This window comes from Gopherus evgoodei, chromosome 5, assembly GCF_007399415.2.
Source record: "Gopherus evgoodei ecotype Sinaloan lineage chromosome 5, rGopEvg1_v1.p, whole genome shotgun sequence".
Classification (NCBI taxonomy): domain Eukaryota; kingdom Metazoa; phylum Chordata; order Testudines; family Testudinidae; genus Gopherus; species Gopherus evgoodei.
In genome coordinates, this window is record NC_044326.1 from 13,745,946 (window position 1) to 13,767,973 (window position 22,028).

Here is a 22,028-nt window from a genome sequence, read left to right on the forward strand (position 1 = left end):
TTTGTTGCCAAGCCAGTCCCCATAGTAACTGCACATCTCCTACCTGAGCTCGTACCTGCACAGACAGAGAGCTTAGCACTGAACTCCCACCTCTCACCTGGCAGCACTTGAGTGTAAGTAAATTGCCTGGCAGGCCTCAGTCGACTGTTTGGCTTTGTTTTAATAGAATTGTCAGTGATAATAAAGACTTTAAAAGCAAGTAAACCTATCCGAGAGCCCAAATAATAAAAGCGGGTTGGTTTGCAGTCACTGATTCCTTCCAGTCAAATGTACTAACTAGGCTAAACTGACTGGATACAGCAGTGTGAGTGCAGGGTCATCAAGAGAAAAGTTGGCTAGAAGGTGGGTAGAGAGCACTCAGATCTGAATTTTGAACACTCAATACAGGAGTGTTAGGATCTGAGATTTTGATTCAGGTCCATCTGTGCTGTGGACAACACAGTTTTGGATACCTTTTGCCTTCCTGCATCATTCCGCCTTCCTGACTTCCCATTATTTTAAAATCTCATCTTAAAAACAGACATTTTTCTCTTGTCATACCACTTAATTAGTCTCTACCTCTGCTATTTTGGTAACAATAATTTAGCATAGTGCTTACTGCAGCGAACAGACTCATTGATTTAAATAGAACTATCCGGGTGGTACGGACTTTGCTCAGTAGTAAGGACTGGTCAACACTACAGGGTTAGGAGCATGGATGCTGCCTTGGATTGACCTATCTGTGGAAATGCCTTCACTTAAATTTGTCTCCCACTGACGTAAGTGCCCCTCTCCGCCGATTTACTAAGACTGCCAGTCCGAGCGGCGTAGAGTCATGGTCGATGTAATCAGGTTGTCGCAGTGTCAGTGTAGACACTGCCCTGCTTAGGTTGACTGTTACTGGCCACCAGGATCTGTCCCACGATGCCCCACACTGACAAAACAATTGATGTAGTGCTCCTGGTAAGGACACTTACTCCCGACACAAGCAGTGGCAGATTAGTCACTGGGCCAACAGGGCCCGTGCCCAGGTGCCCCAGCCAATTGGAGGCCCCTGGAAAAATGGGGGCCCTGACCGATTCCGCCTGCTCAGCGCTCCTGCTGGAGAGTGGGGTTGGGGCACAAGGTCTTGCCCCATTCTCTCCACCTCGCACTCCTGCCAGGGAGTGGGAGAAGCTCCTGTGCCCTGATACCACTTCCCGGCAAGAGCACCTAGTGGGCAGAGCGGGATAAGCCTCCACATCCTGACCCCACTCCCTGGCAGAAGCGCTGGGCAGGCGGGGGAATCCCCCATGCCCCAACCCAGCTCCCTGGCAGCAGCGCCAGTGGGCTGCAGGGTCGGGGGAGCCTGCAGACAGAAGGGGCGGAAAGGGGTTCCCATCTGCTCTAGGTCCCCACAAACACCTAATCCACCGCAGGGCACAAGGAGACAAGTGTGCACACACACAAGTGACTTAATAACAGCGGTGGCTGTATGCCGACACGGCCTAAGTGTGTGCAGGCTCAATGAAGTTTGCAAGGCATTTTGGGTCACATGTGAATGCCAGCGCTACATACATGTAAGTTCACTGCTATAACAATTTCAAACAACATCACACTATCTATCTAATTCTAAGGTCCAATCACCACAGGACCTAATCTAAGCACCCCACAAATATTAATAAATGTAACTACCCTAGGAAGGCGTCTAAATATCATTGTCCCCATTTTATAAATGGGCACAGAGGTGCTGAGGAACCTGCCAGGGACACATAGTATATCTGCAGCAGAATGCGAAACTGACCTCAGAGCTACTAGGTCACCATCTAGTGCCTACAAACTCATCTCTCCATTCCAATGCAGCTCACTGACCTCATCCAGGAATGCCACCAACACATTTGCAATTGTTTCTATTGCATAGATTCTTTTAGATATATATATATAAATAGTAATGGTGGAGGAAGGGAAAGAGGCAGGTGACTCGGGGTGGCCTGCTCAAAAGAAGTTAGTTTCCTAATTTCTATTTAGGGTCCTCTCACTGAAATCAATTTGCTTCTAGAATAAGTTTGTTTTTAACTCCCAAAAAGCATATTCAGGACTAAATTTTGATTTCAGTGGGATTTCATGAATATAAATAAGGTGCACAATTTTGTCCTTTGAGCTGCCATCAGTTGAGCCATTTTGAAAAGAAAATTCACGCTCAGGGCATAAACTGACTATCTGCAGGAGTTAGGAAGAATGTCTTTCAACCATTGCACAACTGGGTTTTTAGCCCTCCTCTAAAGCATCAGGCATTGGTAACTGACAGAGAACAATGAAACTGATGGACCGGTTGGGTGATCCACTCTGGTAATTCCGTATGCTACTCGTATCAGATCCTGCTACCTTACACAGAGTCACCCCACTGAATCTACTGCTGGAGTGAGGTACTACTTGATGTCTGTAAGGGTGGCAAAGTCTGGCTCTTAACTTAGATTCTAAAAAGAATGATGATTATGCTTATATAAGCCTTACAAACAGTCTTGCAGCTTTTGACTGTTCAAGACCACACATGTTTTTTTTCCGAGAGGGAGGTGTGGGGGGAGTTAATTTGGGATATTTTTAGCTGGAACAGGAGATCTGTGTGGTCCCATAGGCTGCTTTATAATAAATCTGTAAGCTTAATAGAAGGTACTATTCTTATCTTTTGATCTCCTTTGAGTTATTCCCCAGCTCTGTGTAACACACGCGTTTACAGTCGGCACATTTATTGGTAAAACATTGCTTCATTTTGTCTTCAAACAAAAGTAGAATAGATGTAGTAAGTATCCAGTTACTGTAGGAAGTCATGAGGAGGTATAAGATAGATTTGTCATAATAAAGGCCTGATCCTTCATGCCTTGTGTGCCCAGAATTTCTATGGCTTTCAGCATAAATTGTACAAAGACAAGTATTATCGAAAATAAACAAATGCAGAGTTACGTGCAACCTCTTTACTTGATGCCTAGAAAGGTTCCAGAGACACAAACCAACAGAATGTTGCAGGCTAGACTCATCCCCGGTGTAACCCTATTAGCATCAGGGGAATCACACAGGGATGAAAACGGCTACGAGCATTTGCAATTTGCAGCTTGATCCTGTTCCCATCAAAATCCCTGTCAGCACAGCATATGGACTCTGGAGGGTAAGTTGGATCACATGGCTATAACCTCAGTGCATGGAGGCTCTTCTGACATACAGGGGAAGAATGGGTCCCTGGTTAGGGCTCAACTCCCCGTATTTCCCCCAGCTACCTATGGGAAAGTGGGAAAGTCTCTCTGAGTCTCAGTTCTCCACCTGTAAAATGGGGATGCTATTAGGGTGATCACCCATCCTGAAATGGGTGGGACTGTCCCAATATGAAGAGTTTAAGTCCCGATCCTGGGCCGAATGACCCCAGAATAGCATTTGTCCGGGATTCCCTGCAGTGCTGCTCTGTGCCTGCCTGAGGTTCAGGGGTGGCACCAGCCACTTCCCTGGGGAGCCTGGGGCCAAGAGACCTTCCCCCCTGCTCCTCCTCTCCCCCCCCCAGGCCACCTCCCCTTGTCAGGCCAGAAGCCAGAGCTGGGTAGTAGTAAGAGCTGCCCAGGGAATCCAGACCGGCTGCTCTGTGGCGAGCCCCAGACCCTCAACCTCCCCTATCCCACCCCTTCCCCCCCAGGCCTAACCATTGCCCCAACTCTTTCCCAAGGTCCTGCCCCTTCTGCCTGAGGCCCCACCCCAATCACTCCTCTTTCCCCATTGATCACTGCTTTACAAGTCTTCCTCCCTCCATGCTTGGGAAGGACTCACCTGCAGAGTTGGGCTGGGAGCTGCAGCCGCCCAATGCAGGTAGGAGGTGACCCTGGCTGAGTACAGGCTGGAGTGGCTGATGACTCGGTGTCTCCCCACCTCTCCCACCCGCAGTAACCAGGCTTTGGGTGTCCAGTCAGTAGATCTGACCAGACACCATCAGGTCCTCTTTTTGACTAGACTTTCTGGTTGAAAACCAGACAACTGGCCACCCTAATTGCACCCCAAGGGGTGCGGACATGGACTGGGGGATTATTTGGGGCACCCTGCACCCTGCCCGGGGCAGGTGGGGATCCAAGGCTCCTCATAGTGGCACAGGGTCCCTGGGTGGCTCATAACCCGGTCCAGCTCTGGCTTCCGGCCTGACTAGGGGAAGAGGAGGAGTGGGAAGGGGGCTTGGGAGAAGAGGAGGGGTTGGGGTGGGATCTGAGGGGGAAGAGGAGGAGCAGGAGTGGGGCCACAGAGGGGGCAGAGTGTCCCGCTTTTGCCTTTTGAAAACATGGTCATCTTACATGACATTGCTTCCCCACACAGCGGTATTGTGAGGCCCTCATATACTGTGGTAAGAAGGCCCACGTAAGTACTAGAGGTAGCCCTGACAAGCTGTTTGTCTGCCTTCCAGGCTATAAGCTCTCCAAGGCAGGGATTGTTTGTACAGTGCCTAGCACAATGGGGCCTCAACCCAACTTGGCGCTGTCAGGCACTGCCAGAATAATAATAATGATGCTGATAGAATAATATAACTCAATTGACCTGTTCCTGCTAACTTCAAAGGGTTTAGGATCTGGCCCCAAAAGAAGCCAACATTTTCAAAGTTGGGTTTAGAAACCTGGCTTCAGGCAACCCAGTTTAAACTGATTCCTTCACAAGTGTCATGTTGTCACCAATTTTTCCTGCCTGCTAAGGCCAGCTTTTCCATTAGAGCTGTGATTCCTAGAGTCAGAATTTAAGGCCAGGAGGGCCTATTTGATCATTGAGTCTGATCTCCTGTATCTCACAGGCCCTGTACTGAGCCCAATAACTTGGGTTGGGTTATGCATATCTTCCTGAAAGGCTGTGCTGGAGGGTTCACTCAGCCTATCTGCCAAAGAGATCCTGACTGCAGATCGCTAGCCATTCATCCATCACTCCTGGCTAATGTTAGCCCCAGGAGGCAGTTCTAGGACCCCAGGCTATTCTCCTGCAGTATCTCCAGCGTCTTCACAAAGACAAGGGATGCACACGCCATTTTCTGCCAAGATTAATTTAAGCTCCCACCCTGCACAGGCTTACCCACTGGAGTGACTTGGTGCATGTCAGGAGTCCCTGGAGTTCAGTGGAACTACCCACATGATTACAATCACTCACATATGTGTTTGCAGGATCAGGGCATAGGTGCTGGAACTAGGGATGCTGGGGGTGCTACCACACCCCCTGGCTTAACGTGCTTTCCAGGGTTTACAGTTTGGTTCAATGACTCTTAGCATGCCCACAATACAAATTCCAGCAACCCTGGATCATGGCCTTTGTAAGCAGTATAGAGCAGGTACTGTGTCTTCCTCTATGTCTGTACAGCACCCAGCATCTTGGGCTACTGCAATACGATTTGAAATAATTATTTATTAACAAACTAGACATGGTCCCTGCCCCATAGGGCTTACAGTCTAAGGCCCCAGTTCAGTGCTGAGCTGCATCTAGGCCTGTCTGGAGCTCCGAGCAAGATCGGGGCCTAAGAAGAGACATGATCAGACCAGCAAAGCAAAACCAAGGTTTAACAAAGATGAGCTCATGGATCAGCCCAGTGGTACTGCTCACACCTTAACAGAATGGTCTAGGGGTCAAAGGCTGCAGGGGTGTTTTGACATGAACCCTGAAGGTGGAGGAGCAGAGCAGGTATCAAACTGGGAAGAGAGGAAGCAGGAGAGCAGGGAAGTGAAGAAAAGGGTGGGGTTATCAGGGCATGCAGTGAGGGCAGAATGGGCAGGTGGGGATGAGGAGGAAGTTAGGATCAGGAAAGGGAAAACAGCTGACTTGATAACCATGTGGTTAGACACAGCTCAGTGAACCGACCAAAGCAAAACTGGACCAATGGCTGCAATCAAGTTCAAGGCTGTGTAGGGTTAGCACTTGTGGCAGAGCAGCCAGTCGGGTGAGAGGGATGGTGAAGAACTATACAGATAAGTTAAGTGACACTAGTGACAATAACAAACAGCAAAGGGGCAGAAATGGTACAAAGTGGTTCCTGCCACAGGGACTGGTCTTTTGCCTCCTGGGGGAGGCAGGGGTTGGGGCAGAGAAAAGTTAAATACCTAGATTATTATTTTGTGGATAGATACAGAAATGCATCCAGACTAGAATCCCATTTCTGAACCTGGGGCAAGATGGAAAGCCAACTCCAAACACCCACATCTTAGAGTTAATTCAGATCTAATCCCAGGTCCAGCCATCATGCTTCTCTCATGAATACTGGGTCACAGGCAAGGTTTGAAAGGATTTTAAGTTCAGGATAGAGGCCAAACTCCACCTTGGCTTATTACATGCTGCCCACTTCCCCTTCCCCTTGCAGTTTTGATTGGTTATAGTCTTCTACCCTGCCTCTCCTGCAGTCTTGTGGAAGTTATTTACATGCCCTTTGTTCATTGTATGCCCGGTTGTTGCTGCTCAATTCAGGATGGGGCTCCGAAACCATTTCTTCGTATAGCCTCAACCAAAATAGAAATATAACCGAGATTAGCAGTCCCTGAGGCATGAGCAGATTCCAGCTTAGTCAACATGGCACGAGCGGGGCATGTTCCATGCCTTTGTTTCAGTCACAGCCACAGCAGACACCTCCTCACACATTATGCCAATTTTCAGTTAGGAGCATAAGTGTCCAGGGGCATGTGGCAGGCCTCTCATTTTGCTTTAACCCCAAAAGGGAACTGGGTGGCAGCCCACTGAAGCAGATGGGAAATGAGTCTAGTAATTAAAAGAAAGTCTTTGACAAGAGCTGGTGGAAAACAGCACAAAAGGCTGGAATTGCTAATGCAAGTTTGGGTTCATGGAAATCTAGAAGATTATGAACATATTAATATGTTGTTTTGGCCTGGAAAATTAAAGGCAAAGAGCAAAGCGCGGCATTTAGACGTTCATTAGAAAGGAACATTAAATAATGGGCAAGAATGTAGCCAGGAACTGACTGATTTAAAATTGACACAAACAAGAGTTTGTCTCTTCCACTAACAGAAGTTGGTCCAATAAAAGATATTACCTGCTCTACCATGTATCTCACAAATGACAAAGGCAGCTAGCTGCAGAGGAAAGCAGAGTCTTGGTGACTGAGCATCAGAGTAAGGAATACCAAGTCAAACCGGGCCTGATCCTTGGAGATAGGCAGTGTACTCAACTTCCTTTGAAAGCCATGGGCCACATTGTGAGTTCCTTACTCAGTTTTACTTCCTGGGAAGTTGTGTCAGAGTAAGGACTGAAGATGAAATGAGTAAGGAGCCATGTATTTGGCCACATAGGGACCTTCCACATCTCAGAAGGTCAGGCCCCATGTCATAATCCAGGCTAATTGCCATGCATCACGAGCTGACAATGGGAAACGGCAAGAAAGAAGCTCTCTTACAACCCAGAGCAGGGAACTGATGACTGAGTCTACCCCCACAGAGCTGAGTGCACTAGCCAAGGGGAGGAATAGGAAATAGTACACAGGAAGAGGGCAAGTTTGCAGAGGTCTTGCCTGGCATCCTACGAAGCAGCCTGTTTCAGCTTCTGACTGTAACTGAAAAGAGACTAAATGTAGAGAGTGAGCAGCAAAGGAGGTGGAATCTGCTATAGAGCTGCGCAAGCAAGGAGCTGCTAGCGCTTTGCAAATGGAAAAACCAAGGTGCAGGAGTAGATGTAAGGGCATGCGGACACCACAGCTGCACCTGGCACTCACCTACTTTGATGCCTCATTGGGGCTGGGAACCGCCTCAGCGTAGCCTGTCTTGCACGAATTCAGCTCCCATTGGAGCGAATGGAAAGAGCTCAATGTTCAGATAATACACTGCTGGTGGCCATGGAAGTACTCAGAGTAGACAGAGATATAACTAGATTCTGTGGCGTCAGAACAGGGATCTTAACAAAGAAGCAGATAGACAGGGCAGGGCATTCCCAGTGAGGGATGGGGTGAGCAGCACCGGCTTCCTGCTGGCTTAAGAGTCTGAAAATCAGGTTCCTTCATTTAGCTTTTTGAAAAACAAATGTTTAAAGTAAGTTTGATGGAGTCTGGGGATCATCTGCACTGCAGCCTCAGGATGAGCCCAGGCAATCAAAGTCTTGGGAGAAGCCCTCCTCCCTGGTTCTGTTGCTCATACACTAGACATGGCTGGCACTGCAGTATCTGGCCCCATTTCACAGAGGATGGATTAAGCCAGGATGTTGAATCTTGCCAATGAAAGAACATATTGAATTTTCTCTCTCTCTCTCTCTCTGTGATGGTTTTGAGAGCCTCCTCGCTGCCCTCTCAGAACAGAGACCTGTCTTGAGACAGCGTTGAGTTCCCGCCTTAGGGTCTGTCCATACGTACCGCGCTGCAGTGACACACACCACTGTACCGAGAGCTCTCCCGTCGGCATAAAAAAACACCTCCATGAGCAGCAGAAGCTCTGTCAAGAGGAGAAGTTCTCATGCCAACATAGCGCTGTCCACATGAGCCTTTATGCTGGTGTAATATGTGGAATATTCACACCCCTGACTGACACAAGTTTTGCAGACATAGGCTGTAGTGTAGACATCATAGCCTTGTGCTGTCTGCAACGGAATTCGTTCCCAGAGCATTCTAGTCATCCTCAGAGCTAAACAAGTAGCAAAGCAGCACCCATATTGTCTGCCAGCCAGTGATTAATAGCAGAAACAGTGGCATTTATTGAAGACACCAGCTTGTCAAACCCAGTTCATCTGCTTTAAGGGACTGAATCACATCAACAGGAAGTTCCATATCCCTAGAATCTCACTTCGGCAGGTGCCAGATTTATTCCTTACTTCTTCCCAGATCCGCTGGAAGTTGCATGGGGTGGGAGAGCGCTTGCAGACGTATGTGGTCAAATATGTTCAAGGTTCGGTCACACCTATATTTTATTTTTAGTCTAAGTTGTTTAGGTTCTTATATTGTGTCCCTCACCATGGTCCCGCAGCACCTAGATCTGCAAACTTTGCTTTCCCAAAGCAGTTTTATTAGAACTCTGTTAATTTCTGAATTATCCAGCACTGACTATTTCAAATCTGAGAGATTATGGCCCTTAAATTGCTATGACACTGGTATTCTACTAATATAACAATAAGAGAGCGGCCTGAAACAGATTCCCCCAGCCAAAACATTCCCATCCCCAAGCTTGGGTGGGTCTGAATCCAGATCCAGATCCAAATCTGAATTTCACAGACACTGGGCTGAATCAAAAATCTGGAAGCTCATGTAATGGCAGATGGCCAAAAACATACAGACACCACTGCCCTCCCCAGGCATTGAACTACAGCGTTTCCTCACCAAAACCAAAGACCACCACTATCTGTGCTAAAAGAGAGCTCCTTTAACCATGGGTAAGAAGCAGGTCATCAGAATCATTCGAGGTCAGCCACTAGCTAGAGTAGGGGTCCCCAAACTGTGGGATGCTCCCCCTTAGTGGGGCACAGAGGAGACTTTGCGGGGAGGGCACAGCTCCACAGGGGGCACGGAGGGAGTGCCACTCAGCTCTGCTCCACTCCCAGCTCTGCTCCAACCTTGCCCCCACCCCGTCCCTGACCACGGCCCAGCTGTGGCTCCACCCCCAGCCTCGGCCCCTGGCCGGGGCTTCATTCCTGGCCCAGCTCCTGGCCCCAGCCTCGGGCACCTTACCTTTGTCTACGTACCCCCACCCCTGAGCTGTGAACCTGCTCCCAACCCCAGCTGGGGGAGGAGTGCAGATAGGGTATAGGGGGTGCAACCCTGAAAAGTTTGGGGACCACTGTGCTAGCGGTTGGCTCACATGCACGAAATCAGTATATTACACAAACATCCCCAAACTTTAAAAATCCAGCTCTGGATTCTGAATCAAATTTTGCATCTCTGCTCCACCTTTAATAAATGCAGCTTGTGAATAGCTATTGGCATTGAATGGTGAATCTTCTTGGTTTCCTGGCCCTTATCAAATGGCAAATGTTCTCATCCATTCGTGAACAGAGGATGTTCTCTGTGATGACAATAAATGAATGGTCCTACTCACTGGCTCTCTAGGTGGTAGTATATAAAGCTATTTGACTTAGGCACAACATCATATAAACTATCCAGTGCATTTAAGAAGTCCCCACAGGGCTGGCAAGGCAACCAGAAGTACATAGTATGGGCCAGATTCTCTACTGCTGAAACTTGTTTCATTGACGTCAATGAAGCAACACTGATTTACACCTGCTGAGGATCTGGCCCTAGATCTTTAAGAAACTTGATACAAAAACTAGCTAATCTGTCATGATTTAACTTTGCAAAACAGGTTATAAGGCATTTCAGTCAGTAAACGAAACATTAAGGTACAATGTGCTTAACAAATGAAACAGGAAGGTACTTCCCTGCCTGGAAGAAACATCTGTCTAGAAAGATTTTAATAACAACTGCCTCGCCAAAGGGCCTTACTGCAGGGCAGCTAATGTACTCATTGAGCCTGTGAAGAAGATCCTCTTAATCCCAGTGCACATGTTTTCCTGTAAAACCGGACTCCTAGGAAAGAATAAATGCGGAAGACGCAATCATGGGAAGACACTGGGAAGATTACCCATCAATTACACAGTGGCCTGGGATCTCCCTTCAAAGATCTGTTCAGTTAGACATCTGATTTGCATGTCTTTTCCATTTGCTGTAGGTGCTCATTAGGAGCATTTCAATAAGAACCCTGATTTCAGCCTCACAACGACTGGGGTGGATGCTTTTGAGAACTAAATTTTATTTTATCAGGCTCTCAGAAGTTGCAATTACTGTGGAACATTCAACAAAGGGCTTTATCTAGCCTCTAAATCTTCTGGGATTAACCTCCCTCCTGTTGTAAAAAATGCCATTGGGCTAGTAAAGGCCACAAGTGATCAGAATCTAATTTGTTAAGTTCCATTTGAAAGACAAGTCTCCCAGCAGAACAGTGACCCCAGAATTCTGTCCCTTAATTGAGTTTGTAGCCAGCTAGCAGCACGGTTGGCTCTCAACGTGGGTTGTGTCTACCCATTACAAGATTAAGGCTCGGTTATGGAAACTAACTGTATTTTGCCCTGACAGAGATGCAGGCTGGTACATGGTTGTTTTCATAGCTCAGCTCTCTGGTTTTTGTGGTGGGGTTGGGACTTCCGTGCTGTCCTGGTGTGGCCGGTTCTGCTGGTCCTTTTTCCTCCCAGGTCTCTGTGCAGCAGTTTGAGCATTGGCCTGCTAACTCCAGGGTTGTGAGTTCAATCCTTGAGGGGGCAATTTAGGGAACTGGGGTAAAAATCTGTCTGGGGATTGGTCCTGCTTTGAGCAGGGGGTTGGACTAGATGATCTCCTGAGGTCCCTTCCAACCCTGATATTCTATGATTCTATGTTACTGGTGGCAATCTGTGTGCATTTCCCCTTAGCACTCTGTCACCTCCTTTGAGCCCCGCTATTTGGATTAGGAGTGTCTTATTTCAATGCAATTTAAACTGATTTCCTACCAGCCTCATTCAGGTCAAAATAGGACACGTGTCATCAGCAATGAGAGTGTCCATAGACACACTTGCACCAAAAAAACTTAAGGTGGAAATGACAAAGGATGCAGGTTCTTTGGTTCTAATTTGCATACAGTCAAGCCAGTCCACAGGCAAGGAAGACTTTCCACACTTGAAAGTGGCAGGGAGACCTTGCGCCACGTCAGAAGTGAAACAAAGATGCCAGCTGTGAGCAACAACAATATTCGCACGACTCCGCACATTCTGTGAAGCAGGATGACCCCAGCACTGCTGGGCTGCAAAGTAACCAGCCCTGGGCAGAGTAAAGGAACATCATTTTTCTTAATAGTGATCTTAGAGTTTGTGAGACATGCGAGATGGATAACACCAGAAACAGAACTTTCCTTTCCAGAGAATGAGCCCAGCCTGGGTTTTGCAGGTCTCATACAAAACTGTTCATGAAAGCCCAGGACTGAGTTACTAAGGGGTAGTGTAGGTCAGAATATAGGTGAATTGGCAGACCAGTGTAGCTGTCCATCATTAGAATAACAAAAGATACTGTAGGTCAGGGTGCTACACTGGCAAAGCTGTGCCACTCTAGTATAACAGAGAGGGTTGCAGGTTTCCTTTGAAGTGCAACGGCAGAGCTGTGCATGGGTGCCCAGAACTGCAGGCGTGGACTGAGGCGCTTTGGCAGAGATGTACATGAAGACCGAGGACAGGAATGATGGGGTGTGGCAGTGTCTAGACTGCTTGCATAATATCGTCCTGGCAGTATTGCCCAGCACTCCGAGCTCTCCCTTCCATGGGCACCAATAGGCAAAAAACTTTGTAACAAAAGAAAAAGTGAGTTGCTCTTATGACAAGCCCCTTTTCTTTTCTGCTGGGATGCTATCATGTGCCTGTGCTATAAAGGGGGTGTTCCTAATGGGATTACACATTGCAGCAGGTTGTGAGCTATTAAAGAGCTGTTTCTAATTGGATTAAAATGTATAGTACATGGTTATGGTAGTAATTGCATTACAGCAGTAAGAGGAGCCTGTATTATAAACTGAAAGCAGGTCAGAGACTTGGTGGATGCAGCCTTGCTTCAATATCTTCTTAGACGCCGTCCCATTTTAACTTTTTTCTGGCTTGGATGGAGAACAAAGAGGGAGAAGATTTAACACAGTGTCAGGAAGTGACTGCAGGCTAATCCCTTTGCTGACACTCCCCAGCACCAGGGGGAAGTAACTGAGATCAGCTAAATTGCCATATCAAAAGCCTTCTAATTATGTCACTGGTGACTTGAGCCAATTCCTAACATTCTTATTCATGGAGTTTCCAGCACAAGAAAATGCTTCTTAGGCAAAGCTGCTGGTTTGGAAAATGTAATGTCATGTGCTGGCTTTTGTTTGTTACCCTTCAAATAGCCAGTGCTTGGTGTTTATGGCGTTTCAGGGCCTGCTCCCACTGAAATCAATGGCAAAACTCTAATTCAATTCCTACTATTACTGTTTGTATTAGAGTAGCACCTAGGACCCAACTGAGATCAGGCTTCATTGTGCTAGGCCCAGTACAGACACATCATAAGAGTGAGTCCTGACCAGAATACAATGCAAACAGACAGGCCAAAGTGTATGAGGGGAAATAGAGGTGAAACAACGAGCCCTCCAGCAGAGCCAGGAATAAAACCCTAGTCTCCGGCCACCCAGCCCAATGTCCAGTCTACCAGACTTCAGTGCACCCTTTCACCAGCAGCGGATGAATGGCTCCAATGATGAATGTTTAAAGGGTTACCAATAACTATGCACTTCTACAGCACCTTTCGTCTAGGATCTCAATTCTCTTTACAGATACTACGTCTGTGACAAATAGGCCTTTACAAATATTACCTGTGCTCTTTTGTTTTTGTGTTTTGTCTCAAACTATTTAACACAAATGCTTGAAAACCACTTGGAATTAAAGATATCTTTGTTAAAGAGTCAACGCTTTGCCTCTTCAGTGAAGAGCTGAGAACACACAGGGTATGTCTACATGGCAATTAAACACCTGCACCAGCTGACTGGAGCTTGCAGGGCTCTGGCTAAGAGGCTGTTTAATTGCAGTGTCATTGCCTGGGCTCTAAGACTCTGTGAAGTAAAAGGGACCCAGAGCTCAGTCTGCAGGCCAAGCCTAGAAATCTGCACTGCAATTAACAGTCTGAGCCCTGGGAGGTGGAGCCAGGTGGCATGAGCCAGCCACAGGTTTTTATTTGCAGTGTATACATACCCAGAGTGCACATCTGAGACGTTCAGCATGGTCTCCAGCAAAACTAGGGAACGCCGGACTTGACATACCAGATTTTCTTACCCTCTTCCTCATGCGCAAGTAAACAAGGGCAAAACACCCAATTTTGTTCTATGCAAGTCACCGTTAATCTCCAGAGCATCCTCATCTGTGTTCAGGGCAGTGATACACAGAGATCGTAACATTGCCTTGCTCTAGCACCTTCCCCTGGAGAAGCTGGAAGCACTTTAAGAGGTAGGTGAGTATTATCCCTATTTTGTAATAAGGGAAAAGGAGACTCAGCGATTACTCGAGGTCACACAGCAAAGCACCCTTAGGCTCAGAACCCAAGCTCCTGATTAATAGGGCTCTGATCTAATCAGGAGACACATCCTCCCTTAAGCCCACACTGAAGCATTTCCATGAGAAAATTCAATGGGATCAATGCTTTCTTTGCAGGATTTATCTTCCCATGCAGCGCTCAGCCAGGAGTACTAGATAAGCCAGGGAAATGAAATGATGACCCACCCCCTTTGAGAATGCTAGACAAGAATGGGTTTTAATGCCAAATAATACGACAAAATTCTGCCCACAGATCCGCCCGGCTGCTCTAGACTGACACTGTTCTCCCACTAAGCATGGAACTCTGAACTCCCATCCAATATTCCACACTCTCGACATACATGGAGCAGAGCATAATGCAGCATGTCATATCTGCTGTGCAGACTTATGAGCATGGGATATTGAAAGAGGAAATTGCATTAGGTGAAATAATATTTTCGTAATAGTTCTTTAAAAACATAGTGACTTAGGCACAGGAAATTAACAGGCAACTGTATTTGTTTTCGTTGAATTTTTACAGTGTTTGTGGCCTGTCTGGGCTTCTTAGAATAGATATTTATTTATTATTAATTATTATTATTATTATTAATTATTTATTTAAAAGGCATTGGACACTTCACATAAGACATTTGCCTACCCCAGAGAGTTTGCAATCTACAGTTATTCTATGGATATGTCCTTACTGCAGAATTAACTTCTCTCCCATCCACACACAAAACCACCTTACCTGAGTTTGGCAGGACTTTAAATCAGGATTTTGCAATGAGGACACAAGCTAAATCACTTGAGTGCTGACATATGCAGTGTTGTTCTAGCCATATTGGTTCCAGAATATTACAGAGACAAGATGGGTAATGTAATGTCTTTAATACGGCCAACCTCTGTTGGGGAGAGAGACAAGCTTTCAAGCTTACACAGAGCTATAGCTCTGCTTCAGCTCTTCTTCCTGTAGTGCTGTTAGTCCTTGGAAGACCTTCCTAACATTCACCCTGCCCCCCACGTGCCAAGATGGACCTGACAAGTTTTCCCACAAGTCACTGGGAAAGATGCATTGAGCAGTTCAACTTACTGCAGCACAAAGACCCAGGGGCTATAACCCTTGAAGTCCTAGTGCCACACCCAGGTGACATGAGTGCTGCTCCAGTGAGGATACAGTAACCTGAGTCTGGCTTTGCAGAGTGGCTGTTCACACCTGAGGGAGGCTAACCTGGGCACTCTGACCCTGATACTGATCACCTGGGGTAACGCTACAGTGAAGACATACCCTATGAATGCATGCTGTGACCATTTTGTGACTCCTGCCTATGCATTAAAATAGGAAGCCACGTATTTTTTTAAACAAATAATATATATATATGGCCACACTTTTCAAGAATGGTGACTAGATGTTTCCAGCAGCCTGAGCAAATTCAGTGTGAGCCGAATGCTTGTGCAGTTAAAGTGCTGTGCTTTCTTTCTGGCCAAATCTGATTCTCTCGAGTCTTTGTGAAACATGCGATGGTGTGAGAGGTATAGCAAATTTGTCGAGAGGTGTATAGACACCCATGCTACTCCAGCCACTGAGGGGTTAACAGGGAGACTAGCTGGCTCCCAGCTGAGGCTAATTGCTGGACTTGTACAGCTGGAAGGATACAAAGGCTCAGATGGAAGGACAGGAGTGGCTGCCAAGGAGACTGAGGGACTACTAAGGCCTGGACTACGCTGGGAAATTAGGCTGATACAACTATGTCTCTCTATAACTACGTCTCTCAGGGATGTGAAAAATCCACATCCCGAGTGTTGCAGTTAAACCAACCTGACCCCCCAGTGTAGACAGCACTAGATCAATGGGAGAATTCTCCCATCAACCTAGCTACACGAGGAAATGGAGTTCCTGTGCTGATGGGAGAACCTCAGGTAATGTCTGCACTGAAGTGCTACAATGGTGCAACTGTAGTGTTTTAAGTGTGGACAAGCCCTCAGACGTCAGACTTCCAGAGTGGGAGAATCAGAATGTGATCCTGGGAAAAGCCTGTAGGAGAGGAGAGGTAGGAAGCAATGAGGGACTGGGAGGAAGCAATTCCAGCTGCTTCACACAGGGTCCCTGGGCTGGAACCCAGAGGAGTAGGTGGGCCCAGGCTCCCCTCCAATCCCCAGCAGAGAGGAATGTAAGGGTTTGGCACAAAGGGGTCAGTAGCCTATTGGATCCTGGATCTAGTGACCATTGGCTAGGGTCACTGGACTCCTTGTCTATTAGACTCTTGACTGTCCTGGTCAGGGAGAGACAACTAATGATCAGTCTGGAGTCAATACAGCAAACCACCTGACACAGAGCTAAATGATTATTGGTAGGATTGGGGAAAGTGAGTCAGCTCTACTGCAACACCCTGCAGTGCTCTGAGAGGGCACCAGCTAGTGAAGGTAGCCCTGGATAGAACCAAAGGCAGAGAACTTGCCTCCTCCAAGTCTACTGTATTTCAAGTAAATCTCACTGGAAAATGAAATCAGTTAAAGCAACAGTTTGACATTTTTCTCACATTTCAGGCAATCACCTGCTGAGCACAATTTACCAGATGTAAAAAAATCAGCAGGATGGCAGGTAGCTGATGTTCTTACATAAAGGGGGAAGGATGGTGAAGAAGATTTAACACAGATTTGGGATTCACCTGAGAGGTACCAGAACCCCAGCAAAAATGTCAGCAATGACAGACATTTGTAGGCCCAGCATCAGGGAGTGCATCTGAGACAGGCTTAAAGTGCAGACATATGAAACTGGGGAACCAGGTGACTCCTTAATAAAAGACAGGCTAAAATATGGCATTCCACTTACTAGCGCTGCACAGACTGTGGCAAGAAGCTGATTTAACCTTAACCTTGGCCATACATATTTGTGGAGCCACAGAGGACAGGAAGATTCAAAAGGCCCAATTTTCCTCTTGCTTACGTTTGTTTTACACCACTGTTAACTCCGTTGACTGCAATGGAGTTACTCCTGTTATTGTTATGTACTAGGGATAAACATTTAAAACTCAATGGGGCCAAATAACCAAGAATTGTAGAAGAGTTGACCAAGACAATCCCTGGCCCACTGATGTTAATTTTTAATAAATCTTAGAATACCAGGGAAAAGGCAGAACATTGGCAGAGTGCTAACGTTAGGCTAATATTCAAAAAGAGCAAGTGGGATGGCATGGGCAACATAGAATAGCTAGCCTGAGATCAGCTACAGGCTGAATAATGGAAAAGCTGCTACAGGATTCAACTAAATTTAAAAAAAAAGGATAAGAATATAATTAATGTCTGGCAACATGGTTTTAAAGAAAATAGAACTTGCCAAACAACCCTGATTTCAGTTTTTGAGATTTCAGGTTTGGCTGAGAAAGGAAACTGCGCAGATATATTATACTTAGCTTTTTTTCTAATTAATTGGACTTCATATCTCATGACATTCTGATTAAAAAGCTGCCACTACCTAATGTCAATAGTGTACACGTTATCTGGAAGAAGAACTGGCTAACTGATAGATCTCAAAAAGTAGTTGTCAATGGGGACTCATCATCAGATGGGGTTGTTTCCAGTTCTTCAGGGATTGGTACGAGGCTGAATTCTCTTTCAGAGTTGAATTGATGATCTGGAAATAGATATAAAACCATTACTTATAAAACAGGATTGGCAGAGTGGTCACACAGAGTTATCAGGATCTCTTGATAAACTGGGCCCATTCAATCAAACAAAATATGTTTTAAGCCAACCAAGTGCAAAGCTATACATCTAGGAACCAGGACGTACACCCCTACCTATAGAATGGGGGACTGTGTCCTGGCAAGTAGTGACTCTGAAAAGAATTCAAGGGTCACAGTGGACAAGCAACTCAACCAGAGCTCCAAGTACGATGCTGCGGGCAAAAGGGCTAATGCAATCCTTGGATGTATAAATAGGGGAGTAGTGAGGAGGCGTAGGGAGGGGATTTTACCTCTGTATACAGCATTAGTGAGGCCCATACTGAAATACTGCATCCAGTTCCCATGTCCACAGTTTTAAAAGGATATTGAAAAATTAGAGAGGATGCAAAAAAGAACCACAAAAATGATTCAAAGGCTGGAGATAATGTCTCAGAGAGCTCCAGCTGTTTAGCTTATCAAAGAAGAGATTGAAAGGTAACTTGGTTATGGTGTAGAAAAGAGAGAAAACTCCAGTTAGAAATAAGGCAAAACGTTTTAACAGGGAGGGGGAAGAACCATTGGAGCAAACTACAAGGGTGGTAGATTCTCTGTCTCTTGGCGTCTTCAGATCAAGACTGGATGCCTGTCTGGAAGATGTGCTATAGCCAGACACAAATACTGGCGTAGCTAGGTGAAATTTAATGGCCTGTGATATACAGGAGGTCAGTCGGCATGGTCTCTTCTGATCTTAACCTCTATGTATCTATGAATTATTTATTTTATGGTAGCACTGAGATGCCCCAACCAAAATCAGGGCCCTGTTGCACCAGGCACTGTACAAATGCACAGTGGAAGACAGCTCCTTCCTCAAAGAGCTTACAGATTCAATGAACAGGACAGCCTAGGGATGGGAGAGGATAAACAGGAAACAGAGGAGAAATGACAAAGTCACACTGCAGCTCAGTGATAGAGCCAGGAAAGGAACCCGGTTGTTCTGACTCACTAATACCTCTTACAATACAACTTGCCCTGTCTCTATTCAAGTTTTAAATGATATATTAGCTTAAAACTTAAAAAAAAAAAATCTCTTCCAATCTAAACAAGTCTATTGGTTGACTTTGCCTACAAGACTTTTACCATATATTGGCTTCAGCATTAGTTCCACCCAGCCTTTCATATAATGTTCATTATCTGCTAAGTATGCTCATTGTTAATTACATTTTTTCCTTGAAATAAACATGATATCTTTAAATGCTGTGGTTACACTTAATTAGCAGCTGAACTTCTTAAAATGGATTGTGTCATTCTGGGACATCTATGTCTATAATGTTTTAAATAGTCTTAATTTTTCCATACAATTTCTGAAACCAATCCTTTCCTGTATTTAAGTCTGAGTTCTCATTAAAAAGGATTTTATTTCCATAATGTCATCACTGACTAAACCATTGTTCAATATTTCAGAATAAACCAAATCACAGAGAAGTTCACGAGTTTGTTGTAGCTAATCATCCTCAATGTGCATCCTCTGCAAAGCATAGAAAACTGCTGCTGTTGTGTCAGGAAGTAAGACCTGCAATTCATTGAGATGCCTGTTAAGATTACTTATTATCCATATTCTACTGGTGTCCTCATCACAAGATGAGGTGTTGCCTGGATATGATGTTGATTGACACTTTGGATAGACAGATTAGGTCAGGGGTTCTCAAACTTCATTGCACCATGACCCCCTTCAGACAACAAAAATTATTACGTGACCCCAGGAGGGAGGATCGAAGCCTGAGCCCGCCTGCGCCCCCTGCCCTGGGCAGAGGGGCCTGTAACCTGAGCCCCGTCACCCAGGACTGAAGCCTCAGTTTGAGAACCACTGGATTAGATTGATCGTTTTTGCATATCCATTGTTCTTTTCATCTGAGTACCCCAAAGCTCTTTACAAGCATGGATGGTGTTATTCCCATTTTACAGACAAGGAAACTGAGGTACAAAGTGGTGACGTGACTTGCCTGAAGCCACACAGAGAGTGATTCGGGGATGAAATTTGGAACTGAACACGGGTCTCCTGGATCCTTAGCAGCTGCTCCACTCTGATACAGATAACCTATTAGAATAATGTTAAGAATGCAACGCATATAAAAATACTGTGTACTATGCTCTGTCAGAATCAGAGCTGTAACATTACAACCCTATGAGAACCCTTAGCATTCTGGATAAAGCGAGGAACAACTGGAATTGTCCCCCGTTTGTACTTTTATAAAGCAGTTATGATCTACTACAAACAAATTCTAAAGGAACCAATTACTTTAACTGCCACAGTTGCCGTCCTGGGCATTGACATGAAATTTACCACATGCAAACATAGCTAACTGTGTTCACCTCTCATTGTCAAGGTTCTCAAGTGGCCCCGGTCAGAGGTGCTGTGTATGGCAGGCAGCAGAAATCAGACCTCCTTGCACTTGGACTCCTTTATGCGAATATTTTTAAAAGTGAGACCAATTAACCACTGGGACAACTTACCAGGGGTCATGGTGGCTTCTCCATCCATGGCCATTTTTAAATCAAGAGTGGATGTTTTTCTAAACAATCTGCTCTAGGAATTATGTAGGTGATGTTCTCTCGCTGATGTTATGCAGGAAGTCAGACTACATGATCCATCTATGGGCAAGGGCATTTAAGATGATCACATGCCAAGGAGCTGGAAGGAAGTATGGTCAGATATGTGGTAAAATGCCATGTGGCTTACTCTAACTTACACCTGTTTCTAGCTAAGGTCTGTGGGAATCAAAGCATAAGGGAAACTAGTTTACTCCACTTTAACTTCACTTCTCTCTCCCTTCTCCCATCTCTCCCCATGCAGCCAGTATCTCTGTCATCAGCCACCCTCCCCCGCAACACATCTTCTTCACAAGTTCTAAACCAAACCCCCTCTTCTTGCCTTCCTAGATCTCTCCTGGTTCTCATACCGATTGAAAAGGGTGTCCCCCACTCTCCAAACACTCCACTTACCTAAGCTCTGCCATTAGTTGCCTCTTTCCCCTTCCTACCAGCATCATCTCTGAATCACCATCATTGAGCTTTAGCCAGCTACCTTTTATCCATGTTCCAGATGCCCTCGCTATTCATCAGCTTCACAGAGAACAGACAAACCAAGAAACGCAGGAACCCCTTAAACATCTCAGCCTATATAGGCCCTAACTTCAGCAGTTCTCAAACTTTAGCAACCCGAGGACTCCTATTTTGATTTTAAGTTTTTGGGAACCCCCCAAGTTCCCCAGCTCAGCCTTTGCCCTGCCCCCTGCCCTGCCCCTTCCTGAGGACCCACCCCTGCTTACCCTATACCCTCTGTCACTCATGCTTCCCCACCATCACTCACTTTCACCAGGCTGGGGTAGGGGTTTGGGGTGCAAGAGGGGGTGCAGACTCTGGGAGGTAGTTTGAGTGCAGGAGGGGGTGCGGAGTGTGGACTCTGGGAAGGAATTCAGGTGCAGGCCCTGGGCTGGGGCAGGGGGTTGGGGTGTGGGAGGAGTTCAGGGTGTGGGCTCTGGCCTGATGGTGCTTACCTTGGGCAGCTCCCGAAAGCGACTGGCACATCCCTCTGGGGATCTCTGCACACTGCCCCTGCCCACAGGCACTGCCTCTACAGCTCCCATTAGCCACGGTTCCTGGCCAATGGGAGCTGCGGAGTCGGGAGACCCCCTGCTGCCCCCCTCCCCCGGGGCCGCAAGGACATGGTGCAGAGTGGTGCGGAGTCAGGGCAGGTAAGAAGCCTGAAGTAGTCCTGCTGTGCCGCTGGACTTTTACCAAGCAGGAGGCGCTGGAAGGGAGCCAGAGGAGTTGAGGGAAGGAGGGTGAGGAGTTGATCAGCAGGGCCCGCGGACCCTCTGGGGCACCCTTGGGGATCCCCAGGGGTCCACAGACCCCAGTTTGAGAAATGCTGAGCTAAACATTTAAGCACACGCTTAGGTCCATCTCTATTCAGCAAAGCACTTCTACACTTGGTTAATGGTAGGTACATGGTTAACAAGAGGCACATGCTTAAATCCCATTGAAGTTAAAGACCCATGGGATTAAGCAAAGCAGGGATGAGTTGCTGAATTAGCCCCTTAGAATATAGCACATCAAAAAAAGTTCCCCCTTTGTCTCTTCTTGTACATGGACTTCAAACCAGGGAGAAATTACCTGAGCCCACGCTACTGATGGCCATGTGCATTTGATTAGACCTTTGGGCAGTAAGCGGGAATGTTGATAATTTTTGTGATAATTTAATATTTTTTTGCAAGCCCAATAGAAAGTGAATAGCAACAACTGTTGATATTTCAAACTAGTCATCCTGTATGAGTGACTGGAAAATTCTGTCAGCCGCATAAGCTGAGAATAGGGAGCAGCTAGAGA